Raw genomic sequence first — 8,841 nt, forward strand, 5'->3', positions numbered from 1 at the left:
ATAATGGCCCGTCATACTCATGAGAAGCCTCATCAATGTCCACATTGTGAATATAAATCAGTTACAAAAGATCAGTTAAATCGACACTTAATGGCACGACATACTGATGAGAAGCCTCATTAATGTCCTCATTGTGAACATAAAGCTGTTCAAGTTAGTAATAAAAAAAACACATAATGGCCCGTCATACTAATGAGAAGCCTCATCAATGACCTCATTGTGAATATAAATCAATTAAAATAGATGCTTTAATGAATATATAATGACCTATCTCACTGCTCAGAAGCAAGTGTTTATGCCACCATTGTAGCCATAGTATAGTAAATATTACTTAGTTAAAATCACATATAATGGCCTGTTATAGAAGTCAGCCATATTTACAATACTTGGAAGTTTATAATCACTTATTTTGGCACGCCATATTGGTGAGAAGCCTCATCGATGTCCTCGTTGAGAATGTTTCAAAAGATAATTTAAATAATCACATAGTGGCCCTTCACACTGATGAAATGTCTCATCAATGTCCTCAATGTAAATATAAATCAGTTAGAATAGATGATTTTAAACAACATATAATGACCCATCACACTGCTCAGAATCATTATCAATGCCACCATTGTGAGCAGTAAATATTGCTCAATTTCACATTATACACGTCAGTCATATAAGGAATACACAGAAGCTTTTAATCAGTTATAATTTCCTTCCATATAGTCAAAAAGCATCTTCATTTTTCTCATTGTCAATACAATGCAGTTCAAATATACATAATAACACATAAGCCTCACAAGAAGTTTCATTATTGGTCATTCATTAATCCACACTTTATTTATAACTTCAAGGGACCGTACATGCAGTGTTTGCAATAGCTAACACTAACTGTATTGCTTATAATAAACTGTTCATATGTTATGTCTGAATCACTTTTGATGCATGCCTATGTTTTTATAAAGTGTTATGATTACATATGTTTTAAATGAAGTTCCCATTGTTTGACAAAGTTGTAAAACTCATATATTCACTACAAAACACTAAACCTGATCTACAATAAATGAATTAAACAGTTAAATCTTCATGAAAGCCTTACTTTTATAAACAATTGACGTAAATTATTGAATTAAACTAAAATTTGTTGAGGCAATCAGATTTACATTTGAAAAGCACTAGATGATAAAAATGTTATAAAAATATAAATATCTTTGTCCTATAGTTTTAATTCAATGTATTTTTATATTGATATAAATATTTGACTGTCAAAAATTGTTGCTTTGTCCAAAAAATAAATTAATATTTGAGAAATATTGCTTTTGTTGTCCTTTTTTTTCTATTTTTTTTTTTTTTTTTTTGCTTTATTAAAAGTTTCAATAATAACTTTGATAGATGTCATTCATTATTAAATCTATTTTGTTATTTTTTTTAACTTTGTCGATTTAAAGAGAAAAACTTAGCTCATTATTCTTTAGATCATCGTAATAAGTTTTTTCATAGAACAAATGTCAATACTTTGATAGGTTTTATATTCATTTTTTCTTTTCTTTACATTTTTATTTATTTATTTTTTATTCTCGTCATTAATATATAAAATTTAATTTTTAATTATTTATTTTTGCGATAAGATGAATATTTTTAATAAATAATAAACTTAACCATAATTTTAGTTACTAAAAAAAGTTAAAATCCCAAACATATAAATTAACTAGAAATTACAACTATTGTTAAAAAAAGTGTAATTATAAAATAACTATGTCAAATAATAAATCTTAAATATAGTTAAAGTTATCTCAAATATAAAAAGTTATGGTTTCAATTACGTTTTAAATCTCAGCTATAGTTTTTGTTAAAAAAAGTTAAAAACCTTTTAACTATAAAATAAAAACATTTAAATTATAAAATACTTTAATTTAGAAATCTTAACTGTAGTTACAGCTGCAAGTCATCTCAAATTATGATCTCTTAAGTTCACAGAATGGTCGGCATGAAGTCATGGTGCCATACCAGCCATTCTATACTACTTATAGAGTAATTATAATTTGTGGTAAAGTGTTTTTTTTTTTTAATTTGATACCAAAATACCCAAGATCCTCTGATTAGCACATTGCCATCTGCGTTCTTTTTTTTCCGAGTTACTGTTAAGACACTGTTGGGGGTTTTCTTTTGCCATCTCATCTTGGAAAATCACATTAATACAGCTGATTTTTTACAATTTCATTATTATATTCATCATCCTAATAAAAGTATCAAAGTGTGCTTATTCAAATCTGTAGACATGGGGATGTAATAACTAACTTAGATTTAGACACAAGCCTGAACAACTTAGTGGAGTTTGACACGCATATCAGGACAGATTAGAATATTAAAGGCTTATAGTGCAGTCACAGTATAGATGAATGCCCTTGCAAAATATTAAGTTTTTCACTCTTGTTCACTATTTACTTAATGACTCCAAAACTTGGTAGCTTACAGAAACCCTCGTCCTATTCTTATTTAATAAAAATAAAACATGAGACCAAAATGTGCTCTTTCCAATCATTACTTAATAAAATTGGCTCTTCACAAAATTACCATTGTTTTAAAAATCCTTAATGGTCTCTTACTTTGTGAAACATGTTTTGAACTATTCATTCTATACGAGCAGACATACGAAACGAGTTTGAAGTAAATTGAATCAGCTTTCATTTTTAATCTGTACACCAGACCGCTCCCTGCTAAGTAGAACTGGATCTTCGAAATGGTCCTTAATGCGCCCTTCTGGTAGAAGCAGTGATTTGCTACTCCACCACCTCCAGTGCTTTCAATTATCGGCTTGAACCTTAATGTTCCTCCATTTTTTAAATGTTCAGTTGGAGATATATCTTCAACAGTTTGGCTTGAGCAAAGTGACACAAAATGGTCAATAGGAGTAGAGGCTTAGAAAGAAATAATGTAAAGAGCTCAGTTTGTTCTAAAATTTTTAATTAAATTAAAATTTGGGAGTTATTTATTTACAAGTGAAAAAAATCAAACCTATGGATTGGTGCTTTTTTTTTCTCAAATACAGTACTTACAGCTAACTACCCATCTCCACAAATATTCGGCCTGAGATTAGATTTCTTCTTGAAGTAATTTGTCTTCAAACATCGATTATTTCTCGATTTACATATCATAATTTGATTTAAATTAATTTTGATAACATAATGTTTTTGCCTTTCATTTCCCAATAAAATCGATTTAGTTTTATCGACCCAGGTTACTCCTGTTCTGGACTATTTGAGTAAATGTAAGTGGTCAATGGTAGAGCGGAAGGAATTACATGTTTTGTAAAACAAAAAGGCAAACAATTAAAATTAATATTTTTGGATTTGTGAGATAACAGATCGATTTTCGACTTTAACATACGAGGAATAGGAATCGGTGAGCGGTAACCACTGTACCATTTTTAAGAAAATGTTTGTTCCATTCCAGGTTTTATAGTTTTTTAAGAGGTACGATGTACGACAGCAATGTACCTCGTACGTAAGATACGAGGAATAGGAATCGGTGAGCGGTAACCACTGTACTATTCTTACGAAAATGTTTGTTTCATTCCAGGTTTTAAAGTTTTTAAGAGGTACGATGTACGCTAGCAATGTACCTCGTACGTAAGATACGAGGAATAGGAATCGGTGAGCGGTAACCACTGTAACATTGTTGTAAGTTTAGTTTTATTTAAATTTGTTAACATGCTCATAAAAGGTTACTAGTAAAAAGAATTTAAATACATCCAGGCTCAAAAACTTTTTATATAATGTATAATAATATACATACTTTTTGGTCGTTTTTCTAATGTCAATCATAATAAATTACTAAAGGAAGACGAGAACGGGCTTTGTAGCGGTGTCGCCTCGAAACGAACGTGCCGGTTGCCCCCTCCTCTCAGTCTATCTATTTCCTGCAAAGTTAATTACTTCTTTATTATCTTCTGTTAACATTTATTATTTAAGTCAAATGGAATTATATCAGAATTATTGTTATCTATCCACCCGGTGGACATTACAAGAATTATTCTGTACTGCGGAACCCTTGGGATAAATTTCATTATAATTAAAATAAGATGATTGGGGACGAATGTCTGCCCTTATCCAAATTTCGTACAAAATAACTGACTTCTAGTAAATTCAAAGATTGTTAACTTATATTAAATCACATATTTACAGAATTTATTTAAATCAGTTTTATCCTTTTATAACCTAGGGATCAGTGGGCGATACCTTGGTCCCGATAAGCGGTGGTATACTACAGTTATAATATTTATAATTACTAAAATAAATAATTTTCGAATACAAATTTATTTCATTTTTTTTTCTCCCTCTTTCCCATTTACTATTTAAAAACAAATTGAGTGCTTTCTTCCCTTGATTATCATGTGTTCTGAAACATTTGTCAAATTTACTTACTGTATTTTCTTATACATTTGTAAATTTCAATAAATAAACATAAAAAACGACAAATTTAGCAAACGACGAAAGATTCAAAATATGTCTTGTGTCTCAGATATAGCTCTGACACTAGTCGATATAAATTGAAAATCCTTCGATGATATTCTGAACTGAACTGAACAGATGTGATGTTACACTCTGAAAAATTGTCTTCATCAATTCATTTTTTTTAAAAATAAAGCAAGATCCAGTACCAATGTTCTAAATGGACCAATTGGGTAAGAAGGACCAATTCCCTGTCCAGTGGAATCTTCCCAACTTCCTGAATGAGTGTCTCTGCAGTGGAGATTTTGAAGCCGGCAAACCCAGCGGACCAAATTTCCTGGCAACCGCTGAAAGCATCTCCCACTTTGTGTATCTGATGGACTGGAAGTAGTGAAGCAATATAAGAAATGGAATCTGTGGTGGTACTCCAGAAGAGACCTTGAATTTAAACGGCCGTGCTCGAGATGCTGGATGGGGCATCTAAGTCTCTAGCATCAATGCTCCAACTGCACTGTCTCATGCACAAGAAGCGGCTAACACCATCGCTGCCGAACTCAAGCGGATTGGAATTAGAGTGAATCCTGCCAAGACAGGCGCATCATTTCAGGATTGAAGAGGTCGACCAACGGATTTCCACCTCCCTGCTCTATCTGGGGGTCACTATAGATCGTCATCTCACATTTTCAAGCCATGTTCGTGAGAGACTGAAGCTGGCCCGTCAAAAGAATTATCGACTCTATCATCTGATAAAATCTCCACAGCTCTCGCTCAGGCTCAAGCTCCAGATATACAAAGCTGTCATTAGACCGACGGTGCGCCTCTGCTAAAGCACATGTTCAAGACCATGCTCAACAGACTGCAGAGCTTCCAGAACTCTGTCCTTCGGAAGATTGTAAGAGGAAGAGCGTTAAAAAGGGCCAGAAACACTGTTATCCATGATGAACTCCAACTGCCCTCTGTGCCGGAGTAGATTGGCCGGAGAAACATCAAATTTTTTGATGGGTTGAAGGCCTGCACCAACCCACTGTTTCGGGAAATTGCCCCTCCACCACCACCTGGGAGAGGTCCCCTTGGAAAATGTTTCTTACCGTTACTTGTGTCCCCTTGGTAAATGTTTCTTACCGTGGGAAGAGGTTTGGGCTCTGCAACCTAAACCTAATATCATCATCAGCAAAGCGGACCCTCCCCGCTCACCATTGTATCAATGCCCACTTGGCGCCTTCGACTATACACACACACTGCACAATAGAATCAACACCTTAAAATACCCCTGGTAGGAAAAGGATGCATAACCTCAGTTTCATTTTTCCTTGTAATGGAGGGTACGAAAAAACAAAATGCTGGATGGGAACCAATTCTACATTTCCCCTGTAACATGACAACACCTCTTCCCTTAGCGAACAGTGCACCTAATTGCGAGATTAGTTTGTGGGCTTTCGCTGGAGTTTTGGCTCTGCTAAAATTATTATCCACGTACATGGGTACACGTTTCAATGCGAGGTAAAAGTGCCAGCTTTCATCCTCGACCAGCTGTAGAATGACACGGAGAGCCTGTTAAGCTCTTGATATGACTCCATAGGCAATTGTCTTAAGCTCAAACTCCAGAATCGCTTCTGTGGTGTTAGTATGTGCTGGTATTTCCGATCATCGTCATGCATAATGATCTGTCCGTATATCTTCACAATGTTAGCCCATACAGCGAGTACGTATAAGCGAAACTAAATCAAAATGCTTCCTGCCTTCTTTTTCTTCCTCCTGAATGCCTCTCAGTGTAAAGGTGCCTGGATCCAAACGTTCCATCTGTCCTGGTCCCTTGCCAATGCCCTTATGGAATCCAACATGTTTCCTCTCTCCTCTTCCTGTATAGCCACATTTTCCTGCCACGACATCCTTGGTCTTTTGCCAGTTGGTTTATTTTCGAAGAATTTTCGCGGTTCACGGTCTTCATCCATTCGGCTTATATGTCCAAACCACTTCAACTGCTTCTTCTCTAGAATTTCAGTTAGTGGTTTCCTAGCTCCTCTCTTATTCTTACATTCCTGAAGTGTTCTCTTCGTGTTCGACCGGCTACTTTTCTGAGATATTTCATTTCTGAGGCGATGATTCTTTTCCTGTATCTGTCGAGAAGGACCCAGCAAGTAATCGGCATATCTCCCAGTTCTCGTCCAATTTCCATGACTTTGCTTTTACTTCTATTTATCATCATATCTTTTCTCTCACAATGTTTCCTCCATATGTCCAGTATAACATTTTGATGTTTACATTATAGTTGCTTTGTAGGTTTGACGGGTTGAATAAGAGTTGTCGTCGAATACCACTGTAAGTTTGGAGTTGTTCAGTTTCTCTAGCCTTACTCCGCGGTGAGGTATTATTTAAGAGAAACGGGTGATCACAGATAGCATTGGTCAATCATTGTGGGTTCCTCATGGTCGCAGAATGCTTTTAGTCTTCAATAATACTTTTGGAAGCCAGCCAGGAGCGTGCTGTGTGGTTCAGTTGTTCTTACTTCACGCTTTCGAATCGACAACAGTGCACAACTGGCCTTTGTTATTCCCTTCTTCATTGAGCCGTAAAGCTCGAGCCAAGAGTCGTCAGGAGTGCATCCTTATCACCAATTGTTACAGTGAGCTCTTCATGCTCAATCCAGGTCTCCCAAAACACAGCCTAGATTCACTTAGCTTCTATCAACCTCGTGTCGAATCCATTACCATCGGCGTCACTCAGGGTTTCTATCTTAACATTTGAAATACTAATAATATTTCGTTTCATACCTCGCATATACCTTTCCAAGACAGTGGCGTGAGAAGTAATCCTCTCTTCCGAAGAACCCGGTCTCAGCGTTATCTTTAATAATGAAAGCAAGGAGTCCTTCGAACAGAGGGAGGGGGAAAATAATTATGAAAACGAGAGATGTAGGAATGTAAAGAAATAAAATTATAAGAAAGTTTAACCTAGGAAGGAGCTTATCCTTATGAAAATTATGATTATAAGTTTTTTACTGTATTACTGAATTTAAGATTCATTCGAAGTTATGAATTTTTAACAACATATTATCCCTCGAAATTAAGAAATATGGTTTTAATGAATCTTAGTTGAATTGAACACATTATGAATATATAATTAAGCGCTATGTTATAGTAAGAAATATAGAGACTAATGTTGATATTAAATTGTAACTACATATATAGGGTGACTCTGGGTTAAGCGGCCAACCTGAAAATATGAACTGAGGACCTCAGAACTAGAAAAAAAATTCTCTGAAGGTATTTATGAATCATCCGGCCCGGTATGGACCATTATGTATGATGTACCCCTTCAACTTACAGGCTGGCATTACTTCATTTTTGAATATATATGCTGCACTATATGGTTGGTAACATGTACCTATATGGCATCTATATGGTAATGCTTCTACTATTTTGCCCTCGAAGCACATAGAGGAATGGATTGGAAAATATACAAGAGAGGTACTACGGACTATTACTGCGTTTCAATCACAACGAAACACTCCACACTTTATGGGAAGACTTGAAGTGGCACCCGTTCCTGTGAGACTGATGTCCCACAGGAATATTATTAAAACCTTAATTGGTTTTAAAACAAACTTTGTCCTAGTCAGTAAAAATTCTTAACATGAGTTGTACTCGCTTCGTGAAACAATGTTATTTAAAGCTACCTCAGCTATACAGCTGCAATCCTTTGAGGTTGCAATATAATTGGGTAATAAGATAAGAATACTACTGGAGAGCTTCGGAATGTTTCACCCGATACTAATAAATAATCGGGAAGTACCAAAATTAGAATGGGGAAGATCTTGGATAGATATAGGGAATTTGTCAAGGATAAAGACCTCTTGTTATTATGAGAATGGACCTATAATCCGTGGTACGGTAGGGTCTAAATTAAAGCGAAGCTCCTCAAAGCTCGGCTGCGCCATGGCTTACTTCAAAATAATTGCCCAAGTACGACTCTCCGGTAAATATGCAATTAATGTGTCGCTCCGGAAAAATATATTTTGGACCCACAGAAAATATGTCCAGCTTGTGATGGAACGACATTGGACGATTGTGTCCATTTTTTAACAAACTTCCACCCGTAATATGAGAAGCGAATTCCTCCGATACACTGCGAAACTAAGCAATATTACCCAAAAATGTTTCTGCATGTACTCCCGGGATTGAATCTTAAGCTTCTATTTATATAGGTAACATAAAACCTTATAATTAGAACTGGATACCTATCTTCGCAATAGGATGTATAGCTTTTGTTTCTTTTATAATATCAAGTAATGTCTTTTTTTTCGCTCTGATTAATGTAAATCATCCCAGTTTAGGTATATATATTTTTTTTCTTAACCCCTATTTCTAAAATTTATTGTTTTTAGCATGAATATATATATATA

At 35.0% G+C, this 8,841-nt stretch overlaps 1 protein-coding gene across 1 annotated transcript in view; it reads left to right on the top strand.

Moving 5' to 3' along the window:
• Positions 1-8,841, top strand: part of LOC106678092 (zinc finger autosomal protein-like) — a gene marked incomplete at its 5' end in the record, with an annotated part of 62,820 nt that overhangs the window by 24,559 nt on the left and 29,420 nt on the right. The gene's annotated exons all lie outside the window — the stretch shown is intronic.

Source organism: Halyomorpha halys, unplaced genomic scaffold (genome assembly GCF_000696795.3).
Source record: "Halyomorpha halys isolate HHAL.00 unplaced genomic scaffold, Hhal_1.1 Scaffold123.1, whole genome shotgun sequence".
Lineage (NCBI taxonomy): Eukaryota > Metazoa > Arthropoda > Insecta > Hemiptera > Pentatomidae > Halyomorpha > Halyomorpha halys.